This window comes from Phalacrocorax carbo, chromosome 33 (assembly GCF_963921805.1).
Source record: "Phalacrocorax carbo chromosome 33, bPhaCar2.1, whole genome shotgun sequence".
Taxonomy (NCBI): Eukaryota; Metazoa; Chordata; class Aves; order Suliformes; family Phalacrocoracidae; genus Phalacrocorax; species Phalacrocorax carbo.
In genome coordinates, this window is record NC_087545.1 from 167,584 (window position 1) to 184,599 (window position 17,016).

Sequence of the window (17,016 nt, forward strand, 5' to 3'; positions counted from 1 at the left end):
GTGATGTGCCCTGGGGCTCTCTGCCTTGCAAAGCTGTCTTTGCCAGACCCTGCGAGCCTGTTGCTGCTTCCAGTGCCTGCTGCATAGCCCGCGGGCTCTCTGGGGCTGAGTTCAGAGCTGGTGTGAGCTCCAGGGATTCCTTTCCCCCGACAGCTCCACGCATGGTTGCTATTGGATCACCGTGGTCCAGGCACCCAGGAACTGTCTGCACGATGCCCCTGAGTGGAAGGGAGAGAAGAGTGCCATGCAGCAATCCCGCGTTTGAACTACATTCACTGCATCCGTGAATGAAGAAGTATCTGAAAAAGTATATGGAAATAATTCACGGGATCTGCTATGTTCTGTTTGTTTACAGACGTGGCAGGAGGCAATGGACATCCAGCTTCCCTGCTGGCTTCCAGGGCTGACGCGCAGGGAGATCGCAGCATGGGTACGTCGTGGCTTTTGACTTCCTTTGAGAGCTGCCAGCTCAAAGCCCAAGTGTGAGCGAGGCATCTCCTGCGGGTGTGAGAGCACAGACCTGCGTGTGCGTGCCGTGTCGTTAGGCGATCCCCACCTATGTTCCCCTATTCGGTTATGATGGCGGGTACCCCAGCGTAGGATGAAAACTTCTCATGGCTGTTTGGTTGCAGATGTGGCTCCGACTCCTCGGCTGGGTCCTGCGCTGGAGCTCACCTGGCACCCCAGGGGTGAGTCGTCAGTCTTGGCTGACTTCACAGACTAAGCGCTCCTTTTCAATATTTGATCAGAGAGAAATTGAGCCTGATACTTTCTGTTAAGCTCCTCAAAGAGCAAAGTAGAAAGGTGAAATAGGCAAATCTAAGTACAAACAAGACGATGACATGCAATCTCCTAGTCTCTCAGCATGTCAGCTTTTGCTGTGTACTGGTAAACTGGGAAGTGCCTAGTACTGACATTTTTCTCTGTGAACGGCACATTGCTTGCACTAGAGATGAGGTGCACCCCCAAACGCCCAGGCTTTGTTTCCAAGTGTTAACGTCTTTTGCTTCCTGAAGATACCATGTTCCTGACGAGGAGCAGTTACTCCTAATTAAACAGACCATCCTTCTTTCTAAAGAGATGGACCACCAGACTGTGCAGAAGGAAGAGCTTCAGGACGGAGGCAGTCCCACGGTGCCAGGCTCTGATGAAAACCCAGCAGCGATTCAATCAACAGGCATGCCAGGTAATCCTGTCCCCCAGCCCTCCAGGGTCACATATCAAAATCACTGGGGGTCTGCAGGGTCCTCCCCTGGTGCCCGCTACTGCACATCGTGTCAGCAGCCAAACTCTTAGTAGAGAGCAAGTGTTCTAAAAGAAGGCTTTACCCTTCTCTCCTTTTGGCAGTGCTGTCCGACCCCGGGGAAGCCCACCACGCCAGCATATACGATTTCTTTCAAAAGAACCCAGGTACTGAGCAGTCTTGCAGGGGCCATAAGTGGGACACGCTCCGGAAAACTGGAGGCGTGCCCGCGGGCACATGCTGGAGAAAAGGCCAAGGGGGAGAGCAAGGTTCAGGTGTCTCCTGAGAGGGCCTGACTCCGTCCCCTCGGGGGGTGGGTCCTGTGGGGAGGGAGAGCTGCGGGTGGCACTCCCTGATGCTGGGGTGGGCTTTGTCCGTCTCACTCAAAGGGGCGATGGGTCAAACAGCCACGCTCCCCCACGTGCTCTCCACCTGGCCTCATGAGTGCTCCCAAAGGGTCAGAGTGAGCCTCCAGGCAGCGGCACGAGCCAGCCTGGCAAAGCAAAGGTGGGCGAGCGTAAAGGAAATCGTGGTTTAGCTGTCTAGTTTCAGTTGTGTTTTAGAGAACTTGGTTGTGGTTCTCCTCTTGTCTTGGGGGTCTGTGGGCTCTCCACTGCCACTTGTGAAAGTGCCCAGAAGATGGCTGCCAGAGCTCGCGGTTCAGCCCACCATGTGTCTCTGATAGCCTTACCGGGTGATGGAGGTGCCACGATGGGACCTGCTTTTCTGAAGGGCTCTTTCCCTTGCTGAACTTGCCACGGCATCGTCCTGCCTTCTCTGAAGGGAGTCACCTACCATCACCCTGCAGTTTGCCGGAAGCGCACTCAGTGGGATGAGAACAAGATCACATGCAATCTCCTAGGCGTTCAGCAGGTCAGGGTTTGCTGTCTAGTTATGCCTAGTTACACTGACTCGCTTCCTTTCTAAAGAGCTGGACCGTGAGGCTGTGGAGAAGGAGGTGCTTCAGGAAGGAGGCGGTCACATGGTGCCGGTCTCTGAGGACAGAAGAGGGGCAATTAACTCAAAGGTGGTGCCAGGTAATTGCTGTCCTTTGGTGTCAGAAGTCCAAATCCCCTGGTGTCTGCAGGCTCTTCCCGGGGCGCTTGCTGCTGCACATCGTGTCAGCAGCCAGATTAGGAGTACGCAGCGACTGCTCTAAAAGAAGGCAGGAGCACCTCTCTGAGGAGGACTCTCATCTCTGGGGTGTGGAGGTTATTGCCCTCAGTGTGCCACAGACACACTCGCTCCTAACCCTCTGTGGATGCAGTGAGATGCTCACCGCCCGCCGCGCCCCTTCACAGGAATTTCAGAACTCTGCCATTTTGGGAACGAGGCCACCTGAGCCACGGTCAGTAGGGGATGACAAACGTGACTCTTAATCCAATGTCCCTCCATCAGTACCTGCATCCCAGAGCTTGCTGTGAGTCCCCAGAGGCCCTGGGCACAACAGAGGGGGATCCCTCCAGTGACCTGAGGGCCAAAGGGATGCCCTGACAGATCGGCCACAGCTCAGAGGGAACCTCCACACCATCCTTCTGCATCCTCTGTGCCTGAGCCTTAATGATTGGCATATGAGGCATTCCCTTTCTCGGATTCTTGGCAGTGCTGTCCGACCCCGGGGAAGCCCACCGTGCATGCACAGCATGTATTAAGTTATTCAAAAGAACCCAGGTACTGAGCAGTCTTGCAGGGGCCATAAGTGGGACACGCTGCGGAAAACTGGAGGCGTGCCCGCGGGCACATGCTGGAGAAAAGGCCAAGGGGGAGAGCAAGGTTCAGGTGTCTCCTGAGAGGGCCTGACTCCGTCCCCTCGGCGGGTGGGTCCTGTGGGGAGGGAGAGCTGCGGGTGGCACTCCCTGATGCTGGGGTGGGCTTTGTCCGTCTCACTCAAAGGGGCGATGGGTCAAACAGCTGCGCTCCCCCACGTGCTCTCCACCTGCCCTCATGAGTGCTCCCAAAGGGTCAGAGTGAGCCTCCAGGCAGCGGCACGAGCCAGCCTGGCAAAGCGAAGGTGGGCGAGCGCAAAGGAATTGTGTGCAGGTGTGAAGGGTCACCAAGAAGGGGGAGCAAACCTGTGTCACGGGGAAAACTGGATTATGGCCATGCCAGAGCGTAAGCAAAGCTGAGAGGAGTAAGAGAGGCTCCAGAGTGCGTTGAGTTGCAACGGCCTTGGGAGTTTCCTTTGCTTCTCCTGAAGCCAAGGAAATGTTGCAGCCCCAGGATGTTCACTGGTTCAGAGACGCTAACAAAGTGAGAGGGGACATTTCCTGGCAATGTCAGGCCTCCTGTGAGAGGAGCAGTAGTGTGCAGGACACACTAACACACAGAATCATTCCTCCAGGCGTGGATGACAAGAAGGACACAAATGCCATGGATCCAAAAGATTTCCGGTCCTACTGCATAGAAGGCGCCGTGGCGGTCTTGGGCTCCATGTTGTTTGGGATGGTTTTCTGTTGTGCAGTCTGTCTGTGGTGGACGAGAAAACGGTGAGTCGGTGGCGGGGGGCAGGTCTTGCCAAACTTGTGCTAGATGGCTGCTATTAGCCGCAAAGCATTTTCAGGTAGGGCATTCTGGAGTGCCGAGTTAGTTACTGGCCAAACTCTCCTGGGATTTCTGCTGTAAGATGTCTTAACTGTCCTCTCAACTCATGGGCGCTCTTTGCTGAAACCTGGCCTTACTCTTGCAAGGTCAAAGTGATCCTGCCTGGACAAGAGCAGACCCCGCAACACGTGTGCCTGGAAAAGCAGCCGCCGGCCATGGAGCACCGGGGGGAACCAGCTGATGTCATCATTTTGCATTTCAGTAAAGCTTTCAATACCGTCTCCCACAGTCTCCTTGCTTCTGACATCATAGGTGCCTGAGTAGGTGCTAGGGCAGAAGCAGGCCCCTGGCATCTCCACCTGCTTCTGATGTCACAGGTGCCTGAGTAGGTGCTAGTAGTAGTAGGCTATTGCTGCCTCCCTCCCCCGGCCAGCCCCTCCCAGGTGCATACTGGGCATGACGTTACATGATATGGAATATCCCTTTGGCCAGTGTGAATCTGCTCTCTTAGCTGTGCCCCCTCCCCTCCTGGCTTCTTGTGCCCCCGGCAGAGCATGGGAAGCTAGACATGTCCTTGACTAGTATAAGCGCTACCCAGCAACAGCCTAAACATCTGTGTTGGGGACGTGAGCATGCACATGCCGTACCTTTACAACTAGGTTCTCTACCCGGGCAGCAATATCTTGCCCCAGTGCGGCAGCCCAGATGGGTTTGCCTCTGCGCTGCCAGTTGCTTTGCTTCCACTGCTGCAGCCAGCCCCACAGGGCATTTGCCACCATCCAGGAGTCAGTACAGAGATAGAGCACTGGACACTTTTCCCGTTCAGCGATGTCTAAGGCCAGCTGGATGGCCTTTACTTCTGCAAACTGGCTCGATTCACCTTCTCCTTCAGCAGGTTCTGCTACTTGTCGTGTAGGACTCCATACAGCAGCCTTCCATCTCCAGTGCTTTCCCACAAGGCGACAGGACCCATCAGTGAACAGGGCATACTGCTTCTCCTTTTCTGGCAGTGTGTTATACAGTGGGGCTTCTTCAGCACGTGTCACCTCCTCCTCTGGTGATATTCCAAAGTCTTTGCCTTCTGGCCAGTCCATAATCACTTCCAAGATTCCTGGGCCACTGGGGTTTCCTACTCGAGCCCGCTGGGTGATCAGTGCAACCCGTTTACTCCACGTAGCATCAGTTGCATGGTGTGTGGAGGGGACGTTCCCTCTGAACATCCAGCCCAGCACTGGCAGTCGGGGTGCCAGGAGCAACTGTGCCTCAGTACCAACCACTTCTGAAGCAGCTCGGACCCCTTCATATGCTGCCAATATCTCTTTTTCAGTTGGAGTATAGGGGGCTTTGGACCCTCTGTATCCCCGACTCCAAAACCCTAGGGGTCCACCTCGGGTCTCCCCTGGTGCTTTCTGCCACAGGCTCCAGGTAGGGCCATTCTCCCCAGCTGCAGTGTAGAGCACATTTTTTACATCTTGTCCTGCCCGGACTGGCCCAAGAGCTACTGCATGGACTATTTCTCGTTTAATCTGTTCAAAGGCTTGTTGTTGCTCAGGGCCCCATTTGAAATCATTCTTTTTCTGGGTCACTTGATAGAGAGGGCTTACGATCAGACTGTAGTGTGGAATATGCATTCTCCAAAAACCCACAATGCCCAAGAAAGCTTGTGTTTCCTTTCTGCTGGTTGGTAGAGACATGGCTGCTCTCTTATTGATCACATCCATGGGGATCTGACGACGACCATCTTGCCATTTTATTCCCAAGAACTGGATTCCTCGTGCAGGTCCCTTAACTTTACTTTGTTTTATGGTGAAACCAGCTTTCAGGAGGATTTGAACTATTTCTTTTCCTTTCTCAAAAACTTCTTCTGCTGTATTGCCCCACACGATGATGTCATCAATGTATTGTAGGTGTTCGGGAGCTCCACCTTGTTCCAAAGCATCATGGATCAGTCCATGGCAAATGGTAGGGCTGTGTTTCCACCCCTGGGGCAGTCGATTCCAGGTGTACTGGACCCCCCTCCAAGTAAAAGCAAACTGTGGCCTGCACTCTGCTGCCAGAGGGATTGAGAAGAATGCATTAGCAATATCAATTGTGGCATACCACTTGGCTGCCTTGGACTCCAGTTCGTATTGAAGTTCTAGCATGTCTGGCACAGCAGCACTCAACGGTGGAGTGACTTCATTCAGGCCACGATAGTCTACTGTTAGCCTCCACTCTCCATTAGACTTCCGCACTGGCCATATGGGACTGTTAAAGGGTGAGTGGGTCTTACTGATCACTCCTTGGCTCTCCAGTCGACGAATGAGCCCGTGGATGGGGATCAGAGAGTCTCTGTTGGTGCGATATTGCCGCCGGTGCACTGTTGTGGTGGCGATTGGCACCTGTTGTTCTTTGACCTTCAGCAACCCCACAACAGAAGGGTCCTTCGAGAGACCGGGCAAGGTAGACAGCTGTTTAATTTCCGCCGTCTCCAAGGCGGCTACACCAAAAGCCCACTTGTAACCTTTTGGGTCCTTGAAATACCCTCTCCTGAGGTAGTCTATGCCAAGGATGCACGGAGCCTCGGGGCCAGTCACAATGGGGTGCTTCTGCCACTCATTCCCAGTGAGGCTCACTTCGGCCTCCAATACAGTTAGCTCTTGGGATCCCCCTGTCACTCCAGCAATACTGATGGGTTCTGCCCCTATATAGTTTGATGGCATTAAGGTGCACTGTGCGCCGGTGTCCACTAAAGCTCTATACTCCTGTGGGTCAGATGTGCCAGGCCATCGGATCCACACAGTCCAGTAAGCCCGGTTATCCCTTTCCTCCACCTGGCTGGAGGCAGGGCCCCCCTAGTCCTGATCATAGTATTCATCACTCACTTCCGGTAGATATGAATCACGGGTGTCTCTGTTAAGATCAGTCAGGCCATCAGCACTTCTGCTCCTCTGTCTGGAGAATTGCTTACGGGACACTGGAGCAGCAGCTCTCCTGGAGAAACTCCCCTGAGTAATTGCTCTCCCTTGCAGCTCACATACCCGTGCCTCTAAGGCTGAGGTAGGTTTTCCATCCCACTTCATGTCCTCTCCGTAATCACGCAGGTAAAACCACAGGGTGCCCCGTCGTGTGTATCCCTTCTCTTGAGCCAAGGGACACTTACTCCTAATGGCTGAGATACTGGTCCGTACTGGTGGGGAGTAGGACCTATCTTCTTTGAGTTGCTGGACCTCTCGGGACAGTTTCTCAACAGCAGACACGAGCGAGGAAGAGAGATTCGCTTCATATTCCCGGAGTTTATCAATCAACTCAGCCACCGTTGGTGTCTCGTCATCTTTCCAGGACATCACTGCCAATGAGTTTGCATACGAGGATGGTGCGCTCCGTACAAACTTCCGCCCCATGGGTCGTGTGCACTCGGCTTCATCTGGATCTTTGGAGGACCATTGATCGTCCAGGTCACCATAAACCACCTCAAGCATGGCTAATTCCCTTAGATGCTGAATGCCTGTCTCCATGGTCGTCCATTTTCCTAGGCGAAATACAATATCTTCTTTGAAGCAATACCTCTCTCTCACCACGGACAGGAGCCGCCTCCAGAGGCTGAGGGCTTGTGTTCCTTTTCCAATTGCTTTATCAATGCCCCCTTCCCTAGAGAGGGATCCCAGTTGTTTGGCTTCCTTCCCCTCTAATTCCAAACTACTGGCCCCATTATCCCAGCATCGGAGCAGCCAGGTGATAACGTGCTCACCTGAATGACGCCCGAAATCTTTCCGTATATCCCGCAACTCACTCAAGGATAGAGATCGGGTAGTTTCCGTTTCTTGTACACATGCTTCCTCTTCCTCCTCCTCTTCTTCTGATGGCCCTGGTTCCTCGTAATCTCTTTCTAAATGAGTAGACCTTCTCTTCCATGATTTCTTCTTGCGTATAGGGGCGACTGATACTGGCACAGGTTGGTCCTCTGGATCAGCTGCAACGCTTGGCACTGGGGTTTGAGTAGCTGCAGTGCCTGTCGTGGGGGTTTGGGTGGCCGCCGTGCTCATCACCGGGGTTGGAGTAGCTGCAGTGTCTGTCGTGGGGGTTTGGGTGGCTGCAGTGCTTGTCACAGGGGTTGGAGTAGCTGCAGTGTCTGTCGTGGGGGTTTGGGTGGCCGCAGTGCTTGTCGCTGGGGTTTGAGTAGCTGCAGTATCTGTCGTAGGGGGTTTGAGTGGCCGCCATGCTTGTCACTGGGGTTGGAGTAGCTGCAGTATCTGTCGTGGCAGGTTGGGTGGCTCCAGTGCTTGTCACTGGGATTGGAGTAGCTGCAGTGTCTGTCGTGGGGGTTTGGGTGGCCGCAGTGCTTGTCGCTGGGGTTGGAGTAGCTGCAGTATCTGTCGTGGGGGGTTGGGTGGCTGCAGTGCTTGTCACTGGGGTTGGAGTAGCTGCACTGTCTGTCGTAGGGGGTTTGGGTGGCTGCAGTGCTTGTCACTGGGGTGGAGTAGCTGCAGTGTCTGTCGTGGGGGTTTGGGTGGCTGCAGTGCTTGTCGCTGGGGTTGGAGTAGCTGCAGTGTCTGTCGTGGCGGGTTGGGTGGCCGCAGTGCTTGTCGCTGGGGTTGGAGTAGCTGCAGTGTCTGTCGTGGGGGTTTGGGTGGCCGCAGTGCTTGTCGCTGGGGTTGGAGTAGCTGCAGTGTCTGTCGTGGCGGGTTGGGTGGCCGCAGTGCTTGTCGCTGGGGTTGGAGTAGCTGCAGTATCTGTCGTGGCGGGTTGGGTGGCCGCAGTGCTTGTCACTGGGGTTGGAGTAGCTGCAGTATCTGTCGTAGGGGGTTGGGTGGCCGCAGTGCTTGTCGCTGGGGTTGGAGTAGCTGCAGTGTCTGTCGTGGGGGTTGGGTGGCCGCAGTGCTTGTCACTGGGGTTGGAGCAGCTGCAGTATCTGTCGTGGCGGGTTGGGTGGCCGCAGTGCTTGTCGCTGGGGTTGGAGTAGCTGCAGTGTCTGTCGCGGCGGGTTGGGTGGCCGCAGTGCTTGTCACTGGGGTTGGAGTAGCTGCAGTGTCTGTCGTGGGGGTTTGGGTGGCCGCAGTGCTTGTCACTAGGGTTGGAGTAGCTGCAGTGTCTGTCGTGGGGGTTTGGGTGGCCGCAGTGCTTGTCACGGGGGTTGGAGTAGCTGCAGTATCTGTCGTGGCAGGTTGGGTGGCTGCAGTGCTTGTCGCTGGGGTTGGAGTAGCTGCAGTGTCTGTCGTGGGGGTTTGGGTGGCCGCAGTGCTTGTCGCTGGGGTTGGAGTAGCTGCAGTGTCTGTCGTGGGGGTTTGGGTGGCCGCTGTGCTTGTCGCTGGGGTTGGAGTAGCTGCAGTGTCTGTCGTGGGGGTTTGAGTGGCCGCAGTGCTTGTCACGGGGGTTGGAGTAGCTGCAGTATCTGTCGTGGGGGTTTGAGTGGCCGCTGTGCTTGTCACAGGGGTTGGAGTAGCTGCAGTGTCTGTCGTGGGGGTTTGAGTGGCCGCAGTGCTTGTCACTAGGGTTGGAGTAGCTGCAGTCTCTGTCGTGGGGGTTTGAGTGGCCGCTGTGCTTGTCACAGGGGTTGGAGTACCTGCAGTGTCTGTCGTGGGGGTTTGGGTGGCTGCAGTGCTTGTCACTGGGGTTGGAGTAGCTGCAGTGTCTGTCGTGGGGGTTTGGGTGGCCGCAGTGCTTGTCGCTGGGGTTGGAGTAGCTGCAGTATCTGTCGTGGGGGTTTGGGTGGCCGCAGTGCTTGTCACTGGGGTTGGAGTAGCTGCAGTGTCTGTCGTGGCGGGTTGGGTGGCCGTAGTGCTTGTCGCTGGGGTTGGAGTAGCTGCAGTGTCTGTCGTGGGGGTTTGGGTGGCCGCAGTGCTTGTCACTGGGGTTGGAGTAGCTGCAGTGTCTGTCGTGGGGGTTTGGGTGGCCGCAGTGCTTGTCACTGGGGTTGGAGTAGCTGCAGTGTCTGTCGTGGGGGTTTGAGTGGCCGCAGTGCTTGTCACTAGGGTTGGAGTAGCTGCAGTGTCTGTCGTGGGGGTTTGGGTGGCCGCTGTGCTTGTCGCTGGGGTTGGAGTAGCTGCAGTGTCTGTCGTGGGGGTTTGAGTGGCCGCAGTGCTTGTCACCGGGGTTGGAGTAGCTGCAGTGTCTGTCGTGGGGGTTTGGGTGGCTGCAGTGCTTGTCACTGGGGTTGGAGTAGCTGCAGTGTCTGTCGTTGCGGGTTGGGTGGCTGCAGTGCTTGTCACTAGGGTTGGAGTAGCTCCCTTCTCTTTCCCTTGGGGGTACTGAATAGCGTTAAATAGGGCTCGATAGGCATAAGCCAGACCCCAGCACATGGCAGTGATCTGTATCTCTCTGGAATTGCCAGGGTGACAACATACTTCCTCCAAATGTTCTACTAATTTTTCAGGATTCTGCACTTGTTCAGGGGTGAAGTCCCACACCACGGGGGGTGCCCACCGTCTTAGGCATTTGTCCATACTTTCCCACATACCCTGCCACGCATAGCTATCGAGCCTTGGGACAGATCTCTGGATTATATTCTTAACTTGCTTACTAACCTTAGACAGATCTGATACCACCTGCCAAAGCAATATCAACAGATGTATCTTAACTACCCAAGGATGTTCAAGGTACTGAAAAGTTGTAATGAAGGAGGAGACATTACATAAGATGGTAGCTACGGTGCCATTCTGTATTTCCTCCATAAAAAACTCCTCAGAGGAGGAGGTATAATTGCTAATTGCCTCCATGAGGTGGTAGCTGTAGTACAGTAACGGCTTCCATGCAAGACCTAAATAACCGATAACAGTCAAGGCCAGTGTTTTAATAACAAGTCTCCTAGGCAAGATATCTCTAATCACTGCAGAGCACAGCAAACTGACAAAACCAACAGCAAGTTTTAACATGTACTTTACAATCAGCATGATAAAGACTGCACAAACTAATACTGTGAGCAGATGAATCAATGCTGTGACCAGCAACTGTTATTATCTCAAACCCTTCGTGCCCCACGTTGGGCACCAAAAATAGACTGTCGTGGTTCAGCCTCAGCTGGCAACTGAACACCACGCAGCCGCTCGCTCACCCCCCCCCACCCCTGTGGGATGGGGAAGAGAATCGGACGAGCAAAAGAACTTGTGGGTTGAGATAAGCACAGTTTAATCATTACAATAAAATGATAATGATAAATGATTATGGTAATAATGACAATAATGTTAATATAATAAAAGGGAAAAGGAAGGGAAAGGGAAAACAGGAAAAAAAAAACCAGGAACACGAACGATGCAACCGCTCACCACCCGCCGACCGACGCTGCCCGTCCCCGAGTCGCGATTGCGCCCTCCCTCCCCCGGCCAGCTCCTCCCAGGTAGCATACTGGGCATGACGTTACATGATATGGAATATCCCTTTGGTCACTTTGAATCCGCTCTCTTAGCTGTGCCCCCTCCCCTCCCACCTTCTTGTGCACCCAGCAGAGCATGGGAGGCTAGACATGTCCTTGACTAGTATCAGCGCTACCCAGCAACAGCCAAAACATCTGTGTGTTATCTCAACAGGTTTTTTTCCATGCTAATTTCAAAGCACAGCACTACACCAGCTAGAGTGAAGAAAATTAACTCTATCACAGCTGAAACCATGACAGCCGGCTGTCCTTGAGCCTCCTTGCAAAATGCAACACAGTGACAACAGGGAGCGTCACATCAACAACAAAGTTTTACCTCACAGTAAAACAGAGAAGGGACCAACAAAACCGATCCCCTTTTTCTAGACTTCTTCCAAAAAGGCTTCCCGCTATTAACACTTCAATTTTCCATGCAGAAGCTCCTGACACCAAACATTTTCCCACTGCGCTAGGCGCTGCCTTTGCCTATTCTCCTACGCTGCTGCCAACTCGCTCTGGGAACGAACAAAGAGAACCTGCCTCAGCTCACTGGCTCTGAACGCCGCCCTTCTGCCTCGCACAAACCAGGAAAATTGGTGAAATGCCGTTCCATACCTCTGAAACGTGCAACCATTATAAACCAATTGAATAACATTCATGTTCTAAAATCAGATTTACTTTTACAAGAATCCTATTCAAATACTCCTCCACTCACAGTTTCAGATTCCTGCTGCATTTCACATGCGTATCCAAAGGGAATAAGAGATGATCCCAGAAAAATAAAAAAAAAGAAAAAGAGAAAGAAAATGAAAAAAGAAAAAGAAAACAAATGCCCCCCACCAAATTCTTTCTACGCTTCTGAGTTTGGCTTTTTAATCCCATTCCTTTACTCTCTGAATGACCACACAGCTACCCCTACACTAAAAGGCAGGCACACAAGCCACTATAAATACCCTGTGTTAATCCACCAATGGCTTGACACCTTGCACCAGAGTCCCTCTAAGTCAGTGTTAACCTGTACAACTTAGCTGCCCACAGAAGACAGACCCACGCGGAAAAGAGTCCAGAAATTAAGGTGCTCCTTGAAGCCTTCATACAGGAGCGACAAAAACTGCAGAGAGTGATGTTAAGACTAGAGCTGCGTTTTGCTTTTAAAAAGAGTCCGTGTGGCAACCAGACATTCAGGCAGATTAAAACCCCATGTTCTGTCACATCCAGATCTGGAAGGAGGGGTTACAGAATAAATTCAAAACACAGGGGCAGTGGCCAAGTGCCAGTTTGTCTCCTTGGTTTCACTCACCCTGACCCCCACTCACCACTTGGAAGCTCACAGCCCAACGAGCAATACCTGTGCCCTGTCCATGCTCATCTCACTCATCCAATAAGGGCAAAAAGACGGGAAGCAAAAGGAAAGCAACGGACCAAGCACGCTCGTACTCAAGGGCACTCGTCAGGGCACAACAACAAAAACTCAGAGAAGCTTTGGCTTTATTCCAACACTCATAACCTTGATCACACAACAGCCAACTTTCCCCCCCAAGGCTTCTTCATATTCTTCCCATTCAGAAGTGAGCCCCTGGGTCCTGGTGCAGAAAAAAACCCCTGAGACAACAGCGAGTTACAACTACATTCCATTTCAGATCACTTCGGTAGGCACAGAGTCAAGGCGTGGCATGATCTCTCCTCCCATTTCCTCTCCCCAGCTTACCTAGATGGCAGAAATAAAACTTAACGGAACTGTCCTTTTTCACAAACAGAATTTCCTCACGGACTATACACCTATGCCAGCACACAGCTTGCCTTTCCACCTAAGCCTCTGAGATTTATCAAGATGATCGGCAAACTAACGCCGTCGAGCACCAACCCAACTTGTCGCTTTAGAAATCACCACCGCACAAACGCTTCCTACCAGTAACCACGCTGTAGCGCTACAGACAAACAAAACCCCACCTGGATTCTACCGAGTCCAACCAAATCACGTTCTGGAGAGCCGAGTACTAAGTCACTATTTCTTTCTTGCACATTCTAAGGTGATAAAAACAGACCGACTCTCCATCTTCCATTAACTTACGCTGACTCTTGTCTACATTCAGATTAGGAGGCGAGGGGACGGGACATCATTTAAGCTTACGGATTAGAGAAGGCAGGAAAAATGAGTAACATTACACCAGTGCAGCCCACCTACACAAGCACAATAGTCAATAAGCAGAGATTCAAGGACTTCAGGCTGAAAGGCAATCTTTTAACAACCTGTCCGGTAACTCACTAAAGGCTCTGTTTTCCTCGCCTAAGTCAACAGAAAAATGTGTTCTGCTCTAAAGTCACCTGCTTGCTAGTCCGAGACCCATGGGAATGTGCCTAAGTCTGTTACAGCACAACCACGGAAGCCTGAGAGATGTTCAAGACAGTATTTCTGACGGAAATGAACCATTTCGGACACGTATGTTACAGACACTTTAAAGGGGGGGCAGGGACGGGTTGTTTTTCACTCTGGCCAAAAAAAGAGACAGCTTTCAAGGCCTTTTTGTGGAAGTGGACAATTAGGTAACTGCCTGCTCTACCACAAAACCAGAAACCTTGTTTTACTATCAGCAAACTCCAAAGATAACGGTACCTTTAAGCCCACCACTGTACATCAAGGTGCTCTCGACTGGAGACTCTGCCGTGACGGCGTGGTGACGCAATACAGGGAAAACACCTCCCGACACAGTGACGCTCCAAAGCTGCTCCCGAAACGGCATTGTGCAGCACCTGGCAACAGAAAAGCTTTGTTTCTCCCCTGAAAAAGCACCTGCCCTTCCTGGCAGAACAACTGCTTTAACCACTCCTGACGTTCCAGGCTCGTACAGGCAGAGGACACTTCCCTCTGCTTCTTCCAAGCCAACCAGCAGCCCCGTTCCCTTCCGCCAGGAAAACTCCTTTACCACACGGGCGGTGGGAGGCTGCTCACGGACTCCACTGAAACGGTGTGCAGAGAGCCGCTCCCCCGGCACAGCGCTCACTGCCTCCAGCTGAGGGCCACACGCCAGCCAGGCCAGCCCATCTCTCCCTGGAAGAGGAGAGAAGGCTGCCTAAAGCAAACTCCCAAGGGAGCACTGAAAACAACTGGAGAATCACAGGCGCTGCCCCTTCCCTTCAAGAGAAGACCCTAACAGAGGAAGACAGGCTTACCGAATTCTGCTCCAGGACTGAAAATCCCCCAACTGAAACCCTCAAGCAACACAGCTTGAAACCAACCACCTTATGAGTTTGCATTTCTACCTGACGTTCCTGCACTGCAGAATTCGGACTGCTTGGGGTAAAGATTACAGTCTAGCGATCTAGAGTCCTTATACCATATTCAGCTTGAGTTTGCCAGAAAGCATCCTAATACCTACGGGAATACAAGTCCTAAAGCATACTGCTAAGCCCATCCTTTCCTAAAACTAAGCCAACTCCGTTCTAGTTTACTCATTTGGCTTGACACACACCGCCTTTGGGCAGGGATTTGGACTTCAGCAAGGAATTACCTTCCAATGGGCACTGCGGGAGTGAATTTAAACTTCTACACGTGCTGATTACACAGAGAATTTAACACATTTCCTTTCACTGAACTACTTGCAACCCGAAGGAAGTATGAGCTCAGTTACTGCACTTACAGGCAGGTAGAGAGACTCTACGTGTTCTTAACAGAAGCCCCGACACCCGCATAGGCACCCAGCTCTACATTCACATCACCTAGAAAGTCAGCCACCTCACCTGCTTAGCCACTCGCAGCAGCTCTCACTGGACACTCACCCGCATCCCAGGAAATGCTTTGCAAATCTGGCGGCAGCGCTCAACAGGGCTGTCCTCTTCCTTCTGTTTGCACTCAGGCTAGAAAGGAAAAAAAAACAGCGGGGTTTGGCTCTCTAACATTGTAGCAGAACTAGTTCTGCATGCCATGTTATGATGATACAGGTGAAAACGGACCAGAACAGCACTGTGACTTTTTTGAAGACTGCCTTTCATTTCGTTAGCAATCGAGGAGGGCTCACTGACTCGGCATGTTGTTTTAATAGCTCAAGATTGGTGCAGGCTCCTGTCATTGCAAAGTGGAACGATACTAATGCTTTAGGAGTAGAATTTTTCAGATTTTTTTCATAGTTCGGCCTTTTTCATCTCTCAAAACCTCATGCACCTGAGCAGCACCAACCTGACACAGCTGATTCTGTGACCCTGTGCTTCAGGGAACCTCCAGGCAATAACAACTTTAGAGCAAGACCCAACGTCAAGGAAAATGCTCACCTCTGGAAAACTTCCCACGCAGCACAGAATCTAGGCTTCTCTCATCTTCCCCAAATGCCTCAACAGTCACCTCTGGAAACTGCAGCAGGCTGCTCGTTACCTGAGCCGTTAGGGCTCGCATTCTGCACTGGAAATCAAGGCAAAAATGCAAAAAGAGACTCCTGTCAGCCATCAACATTTTGGAGATTGACACAAGTTTCATCCGTTTGCCGTGAATAATCTCCTATCCCTCTCCTGTAGCTCTTTTCCTGAACAAAATGGCACTAAGGACAGGTTTGGATCTCACAGCAGAGCAAAAGGAGAATCCTTTGCGTTTCCGGTGCCTACGAGGTCACCAACAAAAAGGGATGCAGAGGTATTGACACGATAAATAACAGGGAAAAAGCACCAAGACTCTGAGTTTGGGTCTACTCATGCATGTTAGGAAGATGCGATCTGAGAAAAAGCAGATTTTCAAAAGCTGCTCAGTAGCAGCTAGAAGTTTCCATTTGTCCTTTCCCTTGCTTTTCTACTTGATTCCTTATTGTCCATTGCCTTCTAGTCGATTTCACGCATCGTTTAGGTCTTGTTCACTTCTGGCGTGTTTCTTTTGAACATGGAGGAATACTAAGTTCTTAACTACCTTCACTCTCAAGCTCCTCCACAAAACGTGCCGTTGATATTTTCACCTTACAAGCAATACAGGCTTTCAGAGCTCATCAGTTATACGCTAGTTTTCCATATACTGACGACGTAACCAGAACACTGCACTTGAAAACAATGAGGTTTTTCTATACTTAAAGCCTCGTATTCCCTATTCCAGTGCTTTCCATCCGATCGCCTGTCCTTACCACACCTCTGCAGGATTTCACACACGTTTCTAGGCCCTTCAGGCAGTGCCCACACTTCTGGAGGTGCTCCACAAAGAGTTCACGTTTCAGTACATCACCTGAGATTTTCCTGTAGGAAACTGAAGAGCTGAAGCGATTTGCAAGATTAAATAGGCGCATTAGGAGGAGATGCTCCCTACACATGGAAATGCACACTCCTTCCATTAACTGTGTTTGGCAAGGTCTGCAATGCTTCCTGAAAAAGCCTCCGGAAGACAAGGCAGATTTCATCCCCTTGTTCCAATGGCGCTGCTTTCTTCACGGACTCTCAAAAGGAAGATAGGAACCGTAGCTCACTCGGCCTGGGTGTTACACCCGCTGACCAAGGCGGGCATCGGACAGAGCCCTTACCCTGTGCCACAGAGCAGTACAGCCAGCCACCTACACGTGCACACACAGCACGTGGCGTTACCTGTGCCGTACGCGTTCTCCTGCAAACAAAGGGTTATGAGCGCTCCTTCCACTCTGCACTGAGAACCTGTTCTCCTTACAGCACAGGGGGTCACAGCTAGCTCTGAAGCCCACACTCTGGCAGCAGCACCAAGTTATTAAAGGGAAGCGTCTACAGCTAAAGACAATTTATACAAATGGTACTTCTGTGGAGAAAGATTAAGCTCTAAGGGCTGGGCAAGACCCAAATAACAGATATAGCTCAAGGCCAGCGTTGGAATATCAAATCACTCAGGCAAAACATCTCCCATCACTGCAGAGCACAGCAAACTACAAAAACCAACGCCAATCTTTAACAGGTACTTCAGAACCAACATGGT

At 52.1% G+C, this 17,016-nt stretch overlaps 1 long non-coding RNA gene across 1 annotated transcript; it reads right to left on the minus strand.

The window, feature by feature from the left end:
- Window positions 1–13,910: 13,910 nt before the first annotated feature.
- On the minus strand, window positions 13,911–15,641 carry LOC135310334 (uncharacterized). Its single transcript, XR_010370430.1, has 3 exons — window positions 15,378–15,641; window positions 14,889–14,966; window positions 13,911–14,160 (listed from the first exon to the last, which is right to left on the minus strand). It is a non-coding gene; the product is annotated as an uncharacterized LOC135310334 (long non-coding RNA).
- Between the last annotated feature and the right edge of the window lie 1,375 nt (window positions 15,642–17,016).